Source organism: Chrysochloris asiatica, unplaced genomic scaffold (genome assembly GCF_000296735.1).
Source record: "Chrysochloris asiatica unplaced genomic scaffold, ChrAsi1.0 scaffold00011, whole genome shotgun sequence".
Classification (NCBI taxonomy): Eukaryota; Metazoa; Chordata; class Mammalia; order Afrosoricida; family Chrysochloridae; genus Chrysochloris; species Chrysochloris asiatica.
In genome coordinates, this window is record NW_006408529.1 from 891,037 (window position 1) to 901,660 (window position 10,624).

The following is a 10,624-nucleotide window of genomic DNA, read 5'->3' on the forward strand; positions in this document are numbered from 1 at the left end:
GGTTCCGACCCATAGCGACCCTGTACAGGGTTTCCGAGGGTGTAAATCTTTACGGGAGTAGAAAGCCTCATCTTTCTCCCGCGGAGCAGCTGGTAGTTTAGAACCGCTGACCTTTGGTTGGACCCCAGTAAATTAATAATACTAGTACTACCACCATCATTATTGGAGTCCTGGTGTGGCGCTGTGGATTAATTCACTGGACTGCAAAGTCAGTTTGAATCTCAAGGTCGGTGGTTCAAGCTCACCAGTCAAAATTGGAAACCCTATATCAGGTTGCTCGCTATGGGTCGGAAATAACTCAATGGCACTTAACAACAACAACAACCATCATTATTGTTGTGAACTGATGTTGAGTCAGCCCCTAACCCATAGTACCCACATGTGTTACAGAGCCTACTTATTTCTTGTGGTTTTCTTGGCTGCCATCTTTATGGAAACAGATTGCGAAGCCTGCTGGGTAGGTTCAAATCTCCTACCTTTAGGTTAGCAGTCTGTGTGCACTTCCCAGGTTCCTCTACAACTCTTCAACTAACTACTAATAATAATTACCACCAATCCATTGTTATTAGGAAATTTTGGTGTGGCATTGGGTGATAAACATTGGAGTACTAACCATGACGTCAGTGAATCAAATCTATCAGCCCCTCTTTGGAAACCCTATTCAATGGGTCTCTATGAAGCAGAAGAACTCAAAAGCAAACAGCAGTAACAATTGTTTTTAGAGTAAATAACAACAAGAATTGAAACCAGCACTAAGTTGGTACTGTTTGTTGCCCTTAACTCTGTCCCTAACTCATGACATCCCATGCACAATGGATTGGACCATCGTGATCCCCAAGGTTTTCAGTGACTGATTTTCCAAAAGTAGATTACTAGGTCTAGGAACATTGCATTTGTCTGGTAGTGTGCCATGTAAGAAGGTGTCATGGAGGCTCAGTGACTATAGCACTCTACTACTAACTAAAGGACAGACGTTAGAATCCACCAAACTCCCTGCAAGAGGAAGATCTTTTAGATTTTTGTGTAAAGATTATAGCATTGGAAACCCCAAAGGATCACTAAGAGTCTGAAACAATTCCAAAGCGATGAGAATGGGTGAAGAGTTGTATACTTCCTCTCCATCCCATAGCTAAACTGCTTTCCAAACAACTGAGGGATAATAAACAGCTTCTAAAATGAGCAGATCACCCAAACTTTCAATTCATATAATCCAAATGTAGCATCTGAACTTATTGAGGGAAATAAAAAATCCAATTAGTTGTATTTCATGCATAATAGTTAAACAACAAAATATCACTACATACTGATGAGTTTTTAAAACTAGGATTCAAATGCATCTATATACTGTTGTTGTTGTTAACTGCCATCGAGTCGGTTCCGACCCATAGCAACCCTGTACAGGGTTTCCGAGGGTGTAAATCTTTACGGGAGTATAAAGCCTCATCTTTCTCCCGCGGAGCGGCTGGTTAAGTTTCGAACCGCTGACCTTAAGGTTCGCAGCCCGATTCGTAACCACTACGCTACCAGATGACTACTAAATTTGGAAGATAAAAAGTATAAAATATTATTTTAAATACACAAAATCATAAGGGTAAGTTTTAAAGTACTACTCTTTGGGTCTGAGCTCATACATACACTGGCAAATTTCTAAGCAAAAACTGTTTACACATGTCCCCATTATCAGCTGATGGCTGCTAACAAATTCTTTCAATAACACACTTGTTTTAGTCTCATTTGAGTGCCTTTTAAAAATATATGCTTTTCTATGCCATGAAAAAAATTAAAATACACAATTTTTAAGAAAATGCAAATGGGTATTGTGAGAAGCCTTGTCTATACTGACAAATGCTCAAGAAATCCAATCTGTACTCATTTTAGTGACAGTTGTTGTTAAGTGCCGTCGAGTCGGTTCCGACCCATAGCGACCCTGAACAGGGTTTCCGAGGTTATAAATCTTTACGGGAGCAGTAAGGTTTTCTTTATACGATTTTGCAATATCAGGAGGCCAGCCCTGTAGACAAGGGCAGACGCCCCCCCCCCCCCCATGGCTGCCACAAATAGTTTTTATACTTGTCTCCAAAAAGCCCCTCCTCCAGTTCCAGTTCCCCATATACAATTCTATGGCACATCCCATTTTCCCTACCCCCAGAGAAGCCAAAAGGGCTTGCCCATTGTCTTAATGTCTGTATTGTTATTTAAATTTCCTAGTCCTAGAATAGCCAGGTTATGTATTCCTCCCTGTATGTAAATCAACAATCTGTTTGTCAGGTTTAGCAATCTCATGAATTCCTGAAGATGGACCACGCCCACAAGAGTTATTTCTCACAGATATCTTCCCAAATCACAGAAGTTTTACAATTAGTTTACAGGACTACTGTGTAACATACAACAACACTTTTTATTTTTTTAAGGAAAGCTGGGAAGATCTCAAATATGAATTCAAGGTAGAGAGGTCAGCTCAGAAAGTTCTGACCACTGGTTTGGGAGATTCTCAAGAAATAACCTTGATAGATTTTCTCAGAGAACACAAGACGATCATGGAGGCTTATTGTGAAAAAAATTTAAGAAAATTGAAAACCTCATTAGTGACAAAAAGGCCAGGAAAATTGATTCAAGGTTTTTTCCATTACAATGTACCTGCTCATTCTTCCAGGTTTGCAAAGCTGTCATTTCCTTGGGAAACCTTATCCCATCTACCCTACAGCCCTAATCTTACCCCTTTAGACTTACTCTATTTGTTTCCTAAATTCAAAAACCCCTGAAAAATAACACATTTTGAGTCCCTTGAGAATAGTAAACTGCCCTTTTGATGTGATGCAAATCAAAGGGCAGAGAATTCTCTGGGGGAAGTTTGTTGTTGTTATGTGGCTTCAAGTCAGTTATTGATTGACAGCGACCCTATGAACAACAGAGTGACTCTCTGCCCAGTCATGCACCATCCTCACAAAAGTTGTTTCACTTGAGCCCACTGCTACTGTCCCTGTGCCAATCTATCTTTTTGTGGGTCTTCCTCTTTTTCTCTGACCCTCTACTTTAACAAGTATGATGTCCTTCTCCAGGGACTGGTCCCTCCTGATAACATGCCCAAATTATGAGAAACGAAACCACCATCCTGACTTTTAAGACTCTACTTCTTCCAACACAGATTTGTTTGTTCTTCTGGCAGCCCATGGTATTTTTAATATTCTTCACCAACACCAAAACTCAATGCATCAACTCTTAGGGAAGTTTTAGCAAGATGGAAAAACCACCGTCATAACTGTATAAATGTAGATAATGATATGTACACATTTTGATGTTTTTTGTTTGATTACGGATTCTATGATTTTGTAGCAATATATAAGGAGCTCTGGTAGAGTAGTGGTTATGAATCAGACTGCTAACCTCAAGGTCGGCAGTTTAAAGCTACCAGCTGTTCTGCAAGAGAAAGATGAGGCTTTCTGCTGCCATAAAGATTTAGTCTCGGAAACCCTGTGCAGGGTCACTATGAGTCGGAACTGACTCCACCGTACTTAATAACAACAACATATTTACTTAACCTCTTATTAAAAGTAGTCACCAATGAGGCATTTAATTACAAGTGATTTAAAATATTTTTTAATGTTCTTCTGCAAGTTCTAATATTTTTTACAATGAAAACTGCATTATTTTTAATAATGAAAGAAGCACTCTTTTAAAAAAAAAAAAAAAAAGTAAAAGGTCAATAATATTAATTCCCAATCTGAACCAAAAGTAATCATTAACTATGTTTGGCATGCATTTCTCTAAGACATTAAAAAATCAGTTTTTTGCTTTTATTTACTTTTAATCTAAGAAGCTAAATAATAAAGTGCTACTAGATAAACTGTGAGTTGTACCTAGTACTCCCTGTCTCCTCTTATCAAGAACTAATCTTAGTAAAGATTTCTTGGAGTCAGCAAGGAAACAAGGGCGTTTTCTCTGGCTGGTTCTTTTCAGAATCTTTCACTAACTTGATTTTAAATGCACAACTAAAATAAAGTTAAATTGACAGACCACGTGTTATCTTGCTCATTCTTCACATTTAGTACATTCCTTAAGTAGGTAGTTTTCCAAACAGCTTTTTAAAAAAAAATTATCTGCACTAAATTGCTTGGTGACACTTCATGGGGAAAAAAGAAAACAAAAACACTTGTATCCTTTGGAGTTCTCAAATTCCATTTTGTTTTCATGAACTTTTTGAAGCCGGCTCGTATTCCCAGTGACTTTTAAAAATCCATGAGAGAACCGAAGAAAAAATTCTTAGCACACAGACCATGTAAATGAACCCCTAAATGGCAAATGGTTTTGCAAAGAAAAAATGTTCATCACTAGAATATCTTAAAGACACAACATTTGCAATTAAGAAAAAAATCTATTCCGCAGTAATTATTATCAGGGGATAAATGAAAAGCTTAAATAAACTTTAACAGACTTGATGTATCTATCTATGTTATCAATATTGTAATATTGTAAGAGCTGTATCACTCCTGGTGTGGTGCTGTGAGTGAATGGGTCAGAACCAACAACAACATATCACCTGAAAAGAGTCCTAGTGTGGCTCTGTGCGTTAATGCGCCACACTACAAGGTGGGCGGTTCAACCTCACTCACAAGGTTCAACTTCACAAGCCTTTGCTTGGATACAGGGTCACTATGAGTCAGAATGGCCCTTAACAACAGCAAAAACATTTTCATAAAACATTGAAAGGCAGTGCAGTAGCTCCATAGGGAGCAGTTTGAGCCCAAAGCTGTCCAGTAGGAGAAAGATGAGACTTTCTGCTTCCGCAAAAAGATTTTAAGCCTTGAATATCCTATACAGGGTCACTGTGAGTCGAAGCCTACTCCACGGCACTGAACAACAACAAACTCACCTAACAAAATCACTAAAAAAAGAACAAATGAAAACATACTCATTATGGCTCAAATTCACATGAGATACAAAAGGTTTATTTTTATTCACATTGTTTTACTAACATTATAAATCGAAAATTATTGCAAATGTCATTGTTTCATAAAACAAAAAATTCCACATGAATAAAAATACTTTCTAAACAAATGGATGAGAATTTTTAAATGTGAAGTAAGAATATTTTCCAAAAACATCTGAGGATTATTTGTTTTAATGTTCAACAAAATGTAAATATTACAGATTCAATAACAAATTTCAAAGAAAGAAATTCAAAATAATTTCTGATTACTGAAATCTGTTTCAGGAAGGAAAAGAAACTAGCTTCTGGCGAGCTTTTAGATACAACTTTGCTCTCAGAAGAACCTAGGACAATCTGCTACAATTAACAGATTGGGCAGTTCTTCCTTAGTTATTTGTGTTAGATCTAAGTGATGAAGAAGTGAGGGAGGCAAAGTTTTCTCCCTCAAATTTAAGGGAAAAAGTTATTTTTATAAAAATATGTTTGTTTGTTTTTAAGTGCTATGAAATGATTTTTAATTCCTTTTTTTCCCCCCTGTCATCTTAAATGATTAGCAGCAAGAATTCTATTATTACTTCAAACACTGTCAAACTTCTAATTCAAATATCTTAATTTCCAAAGTATCAAAAATGTTTAGGCATGTCAAAATGTAGAGTTCTGAGAATGGAAATACATACCAGGGGCTTAAAAAATAATGAGTTTCAAAACATAAAATTTTTGTTTTTTATGTTTTGAAACACAAAACAAAACTTTTTTTTTGTTGTTCTTCTGTGAGTATTTTTGGTTATATCCGGTTTCTATTATAATGGATGCCACCCATTCCAACAGACCACGGGAAATGAGGTCTCCCTTTCTGCAACCTAGTATTTATTAACCTTAGATATTACATGTTGATACATGTATTGGCAATCTTCAATCTCCAATTCTGCCTACTGAACTCTCTGTGGAGTAAACATTACCTTCTCAAGATGAATAAACATTACAAAGGATGGGAACTCTATAACATTTAAATGTGCTCATGTACATTGACCAAGAGGTGGTTGTTAGAACTGAATAAGTGGGTACTACGTGGTCTAAAATCATGCGTGCAATAAAGTTGTATCCTTTCACCTTATTTATTCAGTCTTTATGCTGAGCAAATAATCTGAGAATTTGCACTGTATGAAAAAGAATTTGTTCCTCAGGATTGGAGGCAAATTCAGTAATAACCCACTATATGCAAATGACACAATCTTGCTTGCTGAAAGCAAACAGAACTTAAAGTACTTTTGATGAAGATCAAAAACTATAGCCTTCAATGTGGATTACACTTCAACAGAAAGAAAACAAAAATCCTCACAACTAGACCAATAAATAACGTCATGATGAATGAATAAAAGATTGAAGTTGTCAAGGATTTTATTTTACTTGGATATACAATCAATTCCTGGAAGCAATAATAAAGAAATTAAACATTGGGAAAATATGCTTCAAAATAACTCTTTAAAGGATTAAAAAGATATCACTTGGCTTTATGCAACATCAAATATGAAATAGAAAATAAGTTTTTAAAAATTAGAATATGATAGACTATGAAATCAGATGACTCAAATCTTATAACCAGAGCTCACTAGTCTGACCTTGCAGTAATTTCCATAACTTACTTTTTTTTTTTTTTTTCTTTTTAAAGAGAATGGTAATAATAGTACCTAACTCACAGGACTGTGACTAAAACAAGTTTACACATATGAAAGAGTTCCTGGGTGACTCAAATAGTTTGTGTACTATGCTGCCGACAAAAAGATTGGAGGTTTGAGTCCTCCCTGAGGCACCTGGGAAGAAAGGTCCTGTAATCTACTTCTGAAATGTTAACCACTGGAAAACCCTATGGAGCGCAGTTCTACTCTGACACACATGGGGTTGCCATGCATCAGAGTCAATTTGAGGCCAACTGGTTGGAAAGAAGTACTTATAATGTAAAGAAAACAGTCTGTGGCACAGAGTAAGGTCCCAATATGTAATGTTCGGCCTGGTATGGCACTGTGGGAATAAAGAAGTGGACAGCAAGTTGGGTTTGAATCACAACAACAACTGACTAAGAGCAAAATCAAATGACTTAATCTGATGAACCAAAGGCATACTTTATTATTATAAATATAACTGATGAGACTGAAAATGACCTTTGCCTGAAAATATTTTACTCTGTCTCTGCACTAATCTAAATATACAAAGCTGTTGATGTTGTTAAGTGCCATGGAGTCGGTTCCAACTCATAGCAACCCTTTGTAGAATTTCCAAGGAGTGACTGGTGAGTTTGAACCACCGACCTTGAGTTTCAAATTGAACTTATGGTCAAGTGCTTATCCTACAGTAAGGAATAATGCCAATCAAACTCACTGTTAAGATGTGTAGTCTCTGGTGAGCCACAGCCTAGGTGAGCTGTGGCCCCAAAGAATTATGAACTGGCAGAATTCCCAATATCCAAGCAAAAGAAAAAATATGGAAGCATATTCAAAACTTCACACCTCAAGATAGAGAGAGACTTGATCCCTAGGAAGGGCCTGGAATGGGAGGTGGGAAGGGTGTGTGCCACTGTTAATTTGAAACAGCAAATTATATAATTGTTCAAACCAAAGGAAAAAATAGAAATGCTCTATGATGCTTATGGGGACAATGGGGAAAAGGAGGATTATTCATGAGTTAGAGGGCAGACACATGTTGATACAGGTGACAGGACAGACAATAACACAAGAGGAAGTTTAGCAGAGGAGAGATGAAGGTAGCTGGAGACACAGTTAAGTAACCAGAGGTAAATACTATTAATTCTTGATATTGGAAGGGACTGCAAACATGGAGTGAAGCAAAGTATATGATTTGTTCAAAGTAAAACTGATGCTCTCCTCTGTAAACCATTATAAAATTCACAATGAAAAGTTCTGAAAACACACTGCAACTCAGTATTAACAACTGAAAACATGTGGTTTAGTAAAACACAAAAAATACTGATAGATCTGCCTTCATCAGTGTGATAAATAAACTATTCATTCTTGAAAGTCTATATCCAGTACTGCATTTAAAGTAAGGCCTTCTGAAAACTGTGATGGGACCAGGAAGTAAAATGCTGGAACTGACGTGTGGGGTCTGTAGACAGAATACACTGTGCATCTCTTTCCAACTCTGCATTGAAATCAGCTGTGGTATGAATTTTTGCACCATGAAAACTGACAAATGCCTCAAATAATGTCTTTTCATCTCCTGAGAACCAACTATTAAACATTAACCAACATATCAGTTAGTTCACACCAAATAGATTTTCAGAGGCACCTGGAGATGGGATACAGTTCAGTCCTTTTTGAATTACAGCGACCCCATGTCTTACAGAGTGGAACTGCTGTACTAAGTTTTCTTGGCTATAATCTTTACAGAAGATCACCACTTCTTTCCCCCTTTGGAATCCCTGGATGGGTTCAAATTAACCTTTTAGTGAGCAGCTGAGCATCTAGCTATTGTGTAAAGTCTAGTATTAGTCTGTCTGTTATAAGACAGTGTTGATGCTATTGGTCACCCAACTTTTAATGTGTCTGATATTCTAAAATACATTGACATAGAAGGACACATATTCTAGTTTTTTTGTTTCTAGTTTTTTTGTTTTTATTTTAATCCTATGATCGATGGTGCTCACATAACTTCAATCTTTTTTTTTTGGCTGGTAGAAAACTTAGAGACAATTTGTAAGCTACTTATAAATAAACTACCTGAAAATAGAATATAGGAAGGACTTCATAACATATATTTTATGGACATCTGGTTTGACACAGCAGATCATCACTTGAATGTGAACCACAATGTCAGCAGTTCAAACCCAGGAGCTGCTCCTTGGAAACCCAGTATGGAGTTGCTGTGAATCAGAACTGACTGGACATCACTTAACAACAACAACATATATTTTATTTAAGAATATCACTTCAGTTTCACTTAATCTTTCTAGATTATTTTCCCTTTTTCTGATTTCCTTTACATTTTTAATTTCATCTTTTTCTTAGTTTACACTTAGTAATTGAAACATAGTTCTTAAGATTATTATATGTTATAATGAAATGTGTAACTATCTGGAATTAGAAAACTAAAAGAGAAGAACACACTCAGCATTTCTCAAGTTGAAAGAACTGAGTAAAAAAATTTAAGACTTCACTTGCAATATTGAAGGATTATTTGGGCAAAATATTGAGTGATGAAGAAAGCATAAAAAGAAGGGAGAAGGAATATAAGCAGTTACTGTATCAAAAACAAATGGTCAATATTTAAGCATTTCAAGAGGTAGTATGTGATCAAGAGCCAATAGTACTAAAGGAAGAAGTCAAATGTGCACTGAATGCACCAGGAAAGAACAAGGCTCTAGGAATTGATGGAATACAAATTAAAATATTTCAACAAACTAATACAGCAATGGAGGCACTGATTCATCTATGCCACAAAATTTGGAAGACACCTACGTGACCAATTGATTGAAAGAGATGCATATTTGTGCCCATTCCAAGGAGAGGTGACCCAACGAAATACAGAAATCATCCGACAGACAATATCATTAATATCACATGCAAGGAAATTTTGCTAAAAATGGTTCAAAAATGGCTGCAACAGTACATTGACAGGGAACTGCCAGAGGATCAAGCCAGATTCAGACAAGGATATGGAATGAGAAATATTGTTGCTGTATAAACATCAAATGGATCTTGGATAAAAGCAGAGAATACCAGAAAGATGTTTACCTGTGCTTTTTTGACTAGGCAAAGGCTTTCAACTGTGGATAGTGACAAGCTATGACAACATTGAAAAGAATGAACATTCTGGAACACTCAATTGGGATCAAGTGGAACCTATACATATACCAAGAGGAGGTCATTAAAACAGAATAAGTGGACACTGAATGTTTTACAATCAGGAAAGGTGTGTGCTAGGGTTTTATTATTTTACCATAACTAATTCAATATGCATGTTTAGTAAATAATATGAAAAGCTTAAGTATATGAAGATCATAGTGTCAGGATTAGAGGAAGACTCATTAACAGCCTGTGATATGTAGATGATACAACCTTGCTTGCTGAAAGCAAAGGGGACTTAGACTTACTGATGATTATCAAAGCCCATAGCCTTCAGTATGGGTTGTATCTTATTCTAAAGAAAATAAAACTCTTCACCACTGGGCCAATAAATAATATCAAGCTAAATGGAGAAAACATTGAAGCTGTTGAAGACTTCATTTTGCTTGGATCTACCATCAAAACTGATGGAAGTGATAGTGAAGAAACCAAAAGACATATTGCATTAGGCATATCTCTGCACAAGACCTCCTGAAAGAGTTAAGAGCAAAGATACCAGTTTGAGGACCATATGCATGCAAAAGTTGGACAGTGACTAAGGAAGATCATAGAGAATTAATTCCTTTGAGTTGTGGTGTTAGAGAGGAATATTAAAGATACCATACACTGCCAGAAGAACAAACAAATCTGTGTTGGAAGAAGAACAACCTGAATGCTCCATGGATGCCAAGATGGCCAGACTTCAACTTTTATACTTTGGAGGGGCCTGTCCCTGGAGCAAAAGAGGGAGACCCCCCAATGAGATGGATTGGCAAAGTAGCATCAACAACGGGCTCAAGCATAACAGCAATTATGAGGATGGCACTGGACCAAGTAGTGTTTCCTTCTGTTGTACACA